This window comes from Marmota marmota, unplaced genomic scaffold (genome assembly GCF_001458135.2).
Source record: "Marmota marmota marmota unplaced genomic scaffold, marMar, whole genome shotgun sequence".
Lineage (NCBI taxonomy): Eukaryota > Metazoa > Chordata > Mammalia > Rodentia > Sciuridae > Marmota > Marmota marmota.
In genome coordinates, this window is record NW_025999913.1 from 5,160,086 (window position 1) to 5,170,561 (window position 10,476).

At 35.9% G+C, this 10,476-nt stretch overlaps 1 long non-coding RNA gene across 1 annotated transcript in view; it reads left to right on the plus strand.

Moving 5' to 3' along the window:
• The first annotated feature begins 1,017 nt into the window (after positions 1–1,017).
• Positions 1,018–10,476, plus strand: part of LOC125615570 — a 178,654-nt gene continuing 169,195 nt past the window's right edge. Inside the window, exon 1 of the long non-coding RNA XR_007346199.1 lies at positions 1,018–1,193. This is a non-coding gene — a long non-coding RNA (uncharacterized LOC125615570). The remainder of the gene's footprint in view (positions 1,194–10,476) is intronic.

Here is a 10,476-nt window from a genome sequence, read left to right on the forward strand (position 1 = left end):
ACTGTGCTGACACCACACAGGCATGAAGCAGTGGCATGTCATGATCATTTGGTGGAAAAAAAATTTAAGGAGATGTAGAAGGATTGGAAGTCCACACGAGACATGATCCAAGTTAAAAGAGAAGTTCCATTTAAATTGATGAAAGCACCATATTTTGGTTACGCTTCACTTTGATATAGGAAACACCAAGCATTAGAAGCAGAGTGGATGGTAGGACTGGTGGTAGGGAAGGGGAGGGTCAGAAGAAATTTTCACGAAGATTAATACTTTTCTAGGGCTTGAGGTTTTCTAAATGCCTTTCTTCACATCTACTTTGATACAAGTTGTCCTTATCATATGGTTTATTAATATAGTAATGTTTTAAGATACTGAAAATCTGCTGCTGGAAGTGAGAGACTACAGTGACCAGAAATGATCCCATGGTAAAAGTTCAATGGTTTTCCTCTCCAGCTTTGTTGCAGTGAAATGCTCCAAAGCCTTCTCTTTTTTGCAAACTGAAAGTATGATTTGCAATTCCGAAACTATTTTAGTCTCAGCAGAGAGGGAGTTTGCACATGCATTTTCTATAACTAAGGCTGATTCCCATTAGGGCTGAAAACAAAATATATGATTCATAATAAGAGATTGCTGCCTTTGAAATCACTTCCTACCATAATACTGGCCACTTCATTACAGTGGTAATTAGAAAGAAAAAAAAAAAAACCCAGAAATGGCCATTTGAGGGGAAATTAGTGCTTAATTTCCAAGACTGTTTTATTTTAATGGATGCAACTCTGGCAAGATTTTATACTTAAATTGCAAACCTAAGAATGATAAGGCTGGTGTTTTAGATCGGTCTTCTAAATGGAAAACACTTAATGCAGCATGTGATGAAAAAATACCTAATGACTAAATATATCCCTTAAAGTCAAATAAACTCTTTGAAGGAGGGTCTCAAAGATACATTCGTAAAGGTAGATAAATACATGTAGGTACAAATTACAGCCATTTAACCAGTTGCTGATTAATCAGTTAATCAGTCATTAACCAAAGAACAACTGTTGCAGTGCATACCTTGACCCTGGTAAAAAATACTTACCAAGATTACGAAAAAGCACAGCTAAAAGCAGAAGTGTCTGATGCAATCAAAAAGGAAGAAATGGATCTTGCCTTGGAAGAGGAAAACAAGACCCAAGACAAAGAAATAACCACAGGTTAGTCTAAAATTCCCCATTTTTGAAGACAGTTGGTGAGTTACCTTTTAAAAAGTGTTTTATCACTTACCCCCTTCCACACTGTTTCCTCTTTTTTAAAAAATCTTTCATTGTGGAATGTAATATACATACAGAAATCTGAATGCAATGAAAATACACAGCTCAACAATTTACCTCAACAGGCACCCAGGGTAGATAGCACACAGGGCGACACAACACTGTCCATACCACAGAAACTCCTGCAGCCTCCCTCCCCATCACTACCCTCTCCCTTGCCCCTAAAATTCAACTTTCTTTTATGTTATCATTTGTTTTTCTTTATAATTTAGTAAAATAATAGTATTGAAACATGCATCCCTAAACATTACAGCTTTTCTGTGCCTGATGATTTTTTTTTATTTTTATAGAAACAGAATCATGTAGTTTATATTCTTTTGAATCTCTGCTCTTTCCAGTGATGCATTATTATGTCAAATTCATTTCTTGGTATGAGTAGTGGCAAATCCTCCATATAGATCTAGATGTTTCTATCTATCTAGGTAGACAGATAGATCTCACATTGTTTTCTTGTTCTTCCACTGCGGGTGGCTACTACATCTAGATGGCTTTCAGTTTTTGCTTTATGAATGCTGCTGCTATGAATGTTCTTTTTGTGTCTTTTGAATCCATGTGTACACATTTCTGTTGCATTGTGCTAGGTTATTGGGTTTCAATTTGGATTTGATAGATACTGACAAAGTTTTGTACTTCTATCAGCAGAATGTAAATTTCTTCCTTCTCCAGATGGCTGTTGGCAATTAGTAGCTGCAATCTTAATTTTAACTCTTCTGGTAAGGGTATAGTAGAGTTTCACTTGGGGCTTAATTCGTTTTGTTGGTGACCAGTGAGTTTGAGACTATTTTAGTATACTGACAACTATTTGGCTATCTTTTGCTGAAAAATGCCTCAAGTCTCTTCTCAACTTTTGCATCATGTTGTCCTTTTCCTTATTGATTTGTAGAGGCTCTTTATATATTCTAGAAATGAGCTTATTTTGATTATATGCATGAGGCATTTCTTCTTTTAATTGTGGCTTGTTTTATTAAACTTAGTGATATCTTTTGCTGAATATAGTTTTTTTTAATTTTTAGTATTTTTTTGCACTAATTTACAGAAGCATAGAAAAGAGTAGAGTGTTCCCATGTACCCTCCATCCAGCTTTCTCTGATATTAACATATTATATAACCACTTATCAAACATATCTAACACCAGGACCAGAAATTCACACTGGTATGACACTATTAGGTAAACTAGCAGTGTATTCAAATTTTTCACTATTGTCTCTTTTCTGCTTCAGCATCCAATACAGAATACCACAGTGCATTTAACTGTCATGTTTCAGTATCCCTCAAACTGTGGCAATTCATTGGTCCATGTTTTTCATGACCTTGATATTTTAAAAATAGTCAGATATTTCATAGAAAGAACCTTACTTGAGACTTCTCTGATGTTTTCTCATAATTAAATGGATTGATTGAATGAATAAATATTTTTTAATGTAGTTTAGTTTGTTGATCTTTTCCTAGTTAATGCTCTTTATGTTCTCTTAAAAAAAATCTTTTTCTCTAGATGGGCATGGTGGCACAAGCCTGCAATCCCAGTGGCTCAGGAGGCTGAGGAAGGAGGATCACAAGTTCAAAGCCATCCTGTCCTCAATAAATTAGCAAGACCCTGTCTCAAAGTAAAAATAAATACATAAATAAGTAGGGCTGGAGATGTGGTGCAGTGGTTAAGCACCCCTGGGTTTAATCACCACTACCAAAACCAAAATAAAACAAAAAGAAAGCCTCTGTTTTTCCTTTCCTATATCCTGAAAGCCACTGTTTGACTTCATATTTAAGCTTAGGGCAAGGTCCTTAGTTTCCATGTATAATGATCTAGCATCATTTATTGGGGGAAAATACGTTTGTCACTGGTTGTAGTTCCATCTTTGAGGTAAATTCAACAATGGTGTTTCTGAGTTTTCTAGGCTATTCCGATTGTCTGACTCTTCTTGCACAACAGCTGCATTAATCACCATGACATTATAATCAGTCTTGGTAGTGCGTGGAGCACATCTACAGGCCCTTTGCTATTTACATAGATCATTAGCTAGTTTAGCCCTTTGCATTTCCTCACACATTTTAATCTGCTTGTTGATTCTTGCTTGCTCTGTCTCTCTCTCATACACATGAACTGAATTGAATCCATAAATCTTTGGAAAATGACAATTTACAATGTTGCACTTGCGGATACCTGAATATTAATCCCTTCATTAATGTAGGTATTCTTTTTCAATAATTTATAGTTTTTTTTGGTAGAGATCTTAGATATCTTTTCTCACATTTATTCCAAATAATTTCATGGTACTTGATGTTGATTCTGGTATATAGAAATACAATTGGTATGTGTGTGTGTGCCCCTTGTACCCAGAGATTTCACTAAATCCTCTTTTAAATGTTGTGATTTATCTGTAGATTCTCTTGGATTTTGTGTGTACAGAATAGTGTCATTTGTGAATAAAGGGTTGTTTTTTTTTTTTCCTTGCTGGGTGTGGTGTTACACACCTGTAATTTCAGTGGCTCAGGAGGCTGAGGCAGGGAAGATCACAAGTTCAAAACCAGCCTTACCAACTCAGCAAGGCCCTAAGCAACTTAGTGAGACCCTGTGTTTAAATAAAATATAAAAAATGGCTGGGGATGTGGCTCAGTGGTTAAGCCTCCCTGAGTTTGAGATTGACTCCAGCACCATAAAAAAAAAAAAAAATCTTTTTAGTTTTCACTTTCCTTTTTTTGTACTGGTGAGGACCTCCAGGACAATGCTGAATAAATGTGCTAATGATAGGAATACCCACTCATTCCTGAAATGAAAGAGAATAAATATTTTCAGCAATTTAACCACTAAGTATCATTCTTGAAATGGACTTTTTATAAGCACTTTACCTGTTACTAATTTGCTAAGAATGTTGTATCAAGAATCAATATTGAATTTTATCAAGCAGTTTAATGCATCTATTCAGATTTTTTATCTATTAATGTAATATGTTACATTGATTTAGAATGTTAAGCCACTTTGAATTCTTGAAAGGATCTCAACGTGATAAAGATATATCATCTTTTTAATGTATCACTAAACTTGCTTAATATTTTGTCAGGAAGCTCATGTTTATATATGTGACAGCACTGTCCAGTAACTTTCCTTTCTCATCATGTTCTGGTTAGGGTGTTTTCAGGATCATGCTAGCCACACAGAAGAATTCATAAGATCTGTCCCTGTTGTATTCTCTGGGGAAAAAAAGTTATAAGATTGGTGCTATTTCTTTACTTAAATAAATGTTTGGCAGAGTTTTCTTGGTTGAAGGTTTTTAATTACAAATAAATTTGTCCTCTTTAGACAACAACAAAAAATACAAATGGAACTATGAAGGTTTTATGTCTTCTATGTCAGTTTTAGTAGACTGTGTTTTTGTAGGAATTTATTGCTTTTGTCTAAATTTTCAAATTTTTTGTCATAAAGTATTTCAAAATAATCTTTTAAAATACCCATAGAGCATACAATAGCTTTCCTTTTTATAGTTAAGATTTGTATTTTTCATTTTTTGATTAGACAGTTAGAAATTTATTAATTTTAATAGTCTTTTCAGAACCAATTTTTCTGTTATTTTTCTATAATATATTTTCTTTACTACTTAAGTAATTTCTGCTTTTATTCTATGATATGCTTATTTTTACTTCCTTTGGGCTTCACTTGAATATTTTCTTAATTTAAAATAGGTGCTTAAGACAATAACCATTTACACAAATGGGCTGTTCTTTTTTTTTTGTTTGATCTTCAAAATCACCTAGTAAAGTGCCGCAGTACGGCTGCAGCAAAATAACCGGGGGGTGACGAATAACTTGTGTACGTTGATACAGCAGGAGTGGAAGCCGTTTATTGCAGGACAGGAGCAGTATTTATACATTCCACACAGCTTATCTAATTAGCATAAACTAGATACAGCAGTCAACCAATAAGGAATCTCCACACTTAATGGCTCGCTGGTGTTACTTCAAAAACCATTCCCTCTGGCATTTTGCCAGACACCATCCAGACTTGTTTACAGACTCTAACATTTCTCTGGCAAAATGCCAGGAGCCATCCTGACTTGTTTACAGACTAACAGTAAAGAAGGTATGCTAACTCCATTTTTCTTGATAAATAAGAAGGTAAAGAATCTGCTCATGTTTAATTATGATGCTGAAATTCAAATTAGGTCTATTTGTATGGAAAATGTATATTCTTAAGTCCCTTGAATTAAAAATGATTAACATAAAGGCAGTTTTTATCTTTTTAAAAAATTATATTTGTAATGGAAAAAATTTAGAATACGGTAAATTTCAATATACAGAATCTGGGATCAATAAAAGAATTTAATTTTTTAAACCCATTTTATTGGTGATCAGCAAATTTTTCAATTGTCTTGAAAACTGTTTTTGGCATTGTTTCTCCTTTTGGCTTCCTTAATCTCCCACTCTCTTCCTATGATCACCTGTCTCTGTGGGTTCTTCTTGCCTTGTACACCATTAAATTACAGTGTTTACCAGTTCTTTACAAGCATTCTCTTCACGTATAAAAGTGCACTGGTCCTTTTACTCAGGCTCATTATTTCAACTGTTACCATCAAACTCTCAGGTTCTCTTCTGAAATTGTCCATCTAGAGGTTCCAAAGTTAAGACTTTACTCAACCATGTCCAAAGCTATTCTTTTAATATTCCCATAAACTGTTTATTCAGAATTGCTTATGTCAGCAAAAACCATCCATCCAGTGTTCTGAGACAGGACCACAAGTCATCCTATGATTTCCTTCTAGATATTTCTATTAGTTCCACCCTCTTCAGCCCTAATACCTGAGTCCTTACTTAGGTCCTCATAATTTCTTGTCACAATTTGCTTAAATGCTATGTTCTAGAGAAAGTCTTTTTGAGTAATACTATTATATTTCATACATATTCACAGTATAGAAATTATTATACCATAACTTCCTGCCTGTTTCTTTCCCCTCACTAAACTGAGAGATAACTGAGTATAGGAGCAATGGCACTTGTATGTATCTCCTAAGAGCCCTACAAATTATCTAATACATATTTGGCCAATGGATGTCACCAGGAAAAAGAAAAAAAGCTTACTATTTTTCTCAGTGTTGTCACGGTTGCTGATAATCCATACTTCTGTGGTGGGCCATGTGGTTCCATGCTATTATTCACCTCTCTGAAAAGACAGTTGAGATGGCACTATTAATTTGGGTACATTTGTGTCAATGTCTTTTAGAAAATCAGAAATGAACCACTTATGATAATGCTCTGCTGGTCAGGAAAAGTTTCTGTTCATGTGGCTATAGCAAAGCCTCGTCATTATAACCACTTCATTTCAATAGTCACACCTAATTGGAAGATAATAGACAAATCATATCATTTAAGTTGTATGCTTGAGTTCTAAATACAATAATTTCAAATTACATACCACTTACAACAGAGCTATCCTAAGTAAGAGAATCCAGTAATGGAGAGGTGTTTTTCATCACCTCTTTTTCATGTGGTGGAAGAAGCATAGGAAAATCAAGCAATTTATGCCAGCTCTCATTACTGACAATCATTCAGAAGTGCTGATTTGTAATGCTAGATTCTCCCCTTACTTGTTGTGGTAACAATGATTCCAGCTACCAGTAGAGTTGTATAAAATCATTAAGCAAAACTCCTTATCTGGTTCCTATATTCCATCTCTTAAAAATTTCCATTGCTAATGACCTTCAGTCCCTGCCCCCTTGTTGTTAGGTTTAGTCCCATCTTGATCTCTTACAGGGAGGACAAGAGGTCATTGGAGTTCAAAGCTCCAGGAGTCAGATTCCCTTTGTTTTCCTCATGACTTTGGATCCCACCTTCTCTACCTTTTCTCATGACTAAGCTTCTGCCTGATATTTTGTTTCCAGCTTGTCTTGACTACATTTGTCTGGCTTCTTGCTCAGGACCCACTTCAACTGAAACTTGGATTTGGGTTGGTCCTTTCATTCTATCCCCCTCTCCAAGTTGACCCTAAGCACCTCTCTGTTGTTGAGCCCATCCCTTGCAGGTAGGATTACTTGAGGTGTTTACCTCTAAACAGCCATCTCCTTCATGCACAGGTGCATCTGGCTGATCAAGAATAACAGGCAGAGAATACTTTTTCACTATACTACTGTATGTCCATCCTCCCAAATCCTGGTTGGAGAAGAGTCCCCTTTGGTGGGTTGTTAGGTACACCAGCAGGATGGTCTACAAAAATCCTTGGAAAGTCTTGTCCAGTTTAAGTGTGACAGAGAAGGCAAGTAATCAATGTTATGTCCTTTCAGAGGGCAAACAGTTGCAGGATGTCAATTCTAACCTTCTGGTGTGGTGGGCTGGAAAGGGAATGGGTTCTGGCATAGTGGGTCATCAGAGAGGCATTAGGGTCCAGGTTCAAAGACACTGACTCAGGCCCATTCTGCCACTTGCTACATGTGTACACTTAGGTACATCATTGATCTTCCTGAAGCCTATTTTTATATCTGTGAGACACAAATTATTTCTTTCCTGCCTACCTCGTTTTATTTTTATTAATGATATATATACCAGATGACAGAACTAGGAACTCCTACAAGCCATATGAACTGGCGTCATCTCAAATAATCAAAGTTTTAAAGTTTTGTAATCTTAAATGATTATACATATGGATTAAAAATGATCTCACCTAATTAGACATAATATGAAATAAGTTTATTGCTAGAACTGAATATTTTATATTTCCATCATTTCATTTTTGTCAGATTTGAAATCTGTATTTAAATTGTAAGCCATTACAAATCTTACTGCTTAAGTTTGAATTCTACCAATTTAAATTGGTAAATGAAAAAAAAATTCTAAAATAAAATTGAATCAGAATGTTGCAGCCTACAAGCAACATTTATTTGTAACTGACTGGTAAATTTGTGAATCAGTAGTATAAACCATTATGACAAAGAGTTGGAAGAAGTTTCCTTTCCAAAACCAACCTTGGTAAAATGGGAGTTGGGGTTGATTGATTTAGATGAACAGACAGGTGGATTCTAGGAAAAAACAATACCAAAAATCGAGGTTTGGGGGAGACTGAGGCTGTCCTAACTTTGGATTGAAAGCAGAGGAGAGCACAAATGCAGAAGGCAGCTGGAGGGAAACTACCAATAGTTATGCTGGGGTGTCTGATAACTGCAAAACACAACTGAAAAAGTATCTGCCATTGGAAACAGAATGATTAGGACAGGGGGCCCATGATTTACAAGAACCATGGTAAAGACAAGGAAAAATACTGGCATCCTTAAATAAAACCAAGAAGTCAAAAAAAAATTCAAGTGGAAATACTAGGTATAAATATGTAATTGAAATATCAAAAATACCATCACAATGAATGGAATGAGGCAGGGTGAACAGATGCAGAAGAGAGCAGTGCAACTAAAGACAGGAATGAGAGACTTCCCAGAAGTAGCAAGACAGCAGAAATGGAAACCATGACAGGGCAGCTCAGAAATATACAGATAAAAGTAGAATCAGCAACATGTAGAGGAATGGGGAAAGAAAGGGAATAGTTAATTAAATGTTCTTGAAACTTTGTAAAGCAACAAGTCCTCAGAATTACAAACAGGCACACAAAATACTACCTGTGTTTCACTTCTGTAAGAATTTGCACACTGCTAAGAAATAAGTTAACAAAATAATTTAACGTAAGGAAGATTAACGTGTAGAATTTCAGTGTATGTCTGTGACTTACTATTCTCACTAGTCCCCTGACCTTGTGTCAATGATGCCACTGCAAACATTTGTTTCTATTATTTTTCTAAATCCAGCAATAATTCCTTGTGGCTTTTAGACAGTAAAGGTTACTTGCTTTTATAAATATTTTCTGGCTACAGATTCAAAAATATTTTTTATACCTTTATTTTATTTCTTCATTTTTATGTGGTGCTGAGGATCAAACCCAGCACCTTGCATGTGCTAGGCAAGCGCTCGACCACTGAGCCACAACCCCAGCCCCTCAAAAAATATTCTTTGCAATTAAGATATACATTAACAAACTTTTTCAGAACGTATGAAAAAATCAGTTCCCAGATGTTCAAATCAATTCCTAAATTGCTTACCTCCTTTCCTTAGAGGCTGGACTGATAGCATGTGGCTCAAAGATCCAATTCTATGGTCTTTCTAGCATGGCCAGCTTCAGCCCTGAAACTCCCTAGGGGATGATCATGAATACTAACACCTTCATCACTTGAGGAATTCCAAGGATTTAGAGGTTGTCTCCCAGGAACAAGGGATAATTTGCCCAGTCAAATCCCTCATTGTACAACATGGTTTTAATGAGAATTATGGCTAGGCCAGTTTATCTCTAGGTCAAATCTGAACCTACAGGAATTGACTGGTTCCATTTAAGATATGAAAACTTAAAAATGATTCCCACAATATTTAACAAATGGGACACATAAAAACCAAAGCAGAATTCCTTGTGCTAGATACTTCCATCACCACAGACTATATTGAAAATGAAGGTAAATATAATTTTGGGGGGCAAAGGATACCAGGGATTAAACTCATGGACACTCAACCACTGGGCCATATCCCCAATCCTATTTTGCATTTTATTTAGAGACAGGGTCTTACTGAGTTGCTTAGCACCTTGCCTTTACTGAGGCTGGCTTTGAACTCATGTTCCTCCTGCCTCAGCCTCCCCACCTGCTGGTGTTACAGGTGTGCATCACCATGCCTGGCTAGAATTTTTAATTGTGGAAGCAATTCCAAAAATTAATGTATAAAAGGGTCAAAATCTTTAGGAGTTTAAAAACTAAGTGAACAACATCGCTATCATAAGAAAGTTTATGTCACCCCAAATTCATGTGTTAAAATCCTACCTTGTAATGTGATAGGATGAGGAGGTGGACTCTTGGAGGTGATTTAGTCATGAGGGCAGAAAGCACTCGCGAAGGGATTAGCACCTACCATATGAGGACACAGCAAGAAGGCACCATTGAAGGATCAGGAAGCAGCCCTCACCATATACCAAATCTGCTAGTATCTTGCTCTTAGGCTGCCCAGAATCTAGAATTGTGAGAAATTCTGGGTGTTTATAAGTTATCTGGTATATGGTATTTTATGGTATCTTTTTAGTAGCCTGAATGGACTGAGAGAAAATACTGCCCAAGTTTGCTAAATCTACTTGTATTTCTTAAATTTATCCTACTTCATCTTT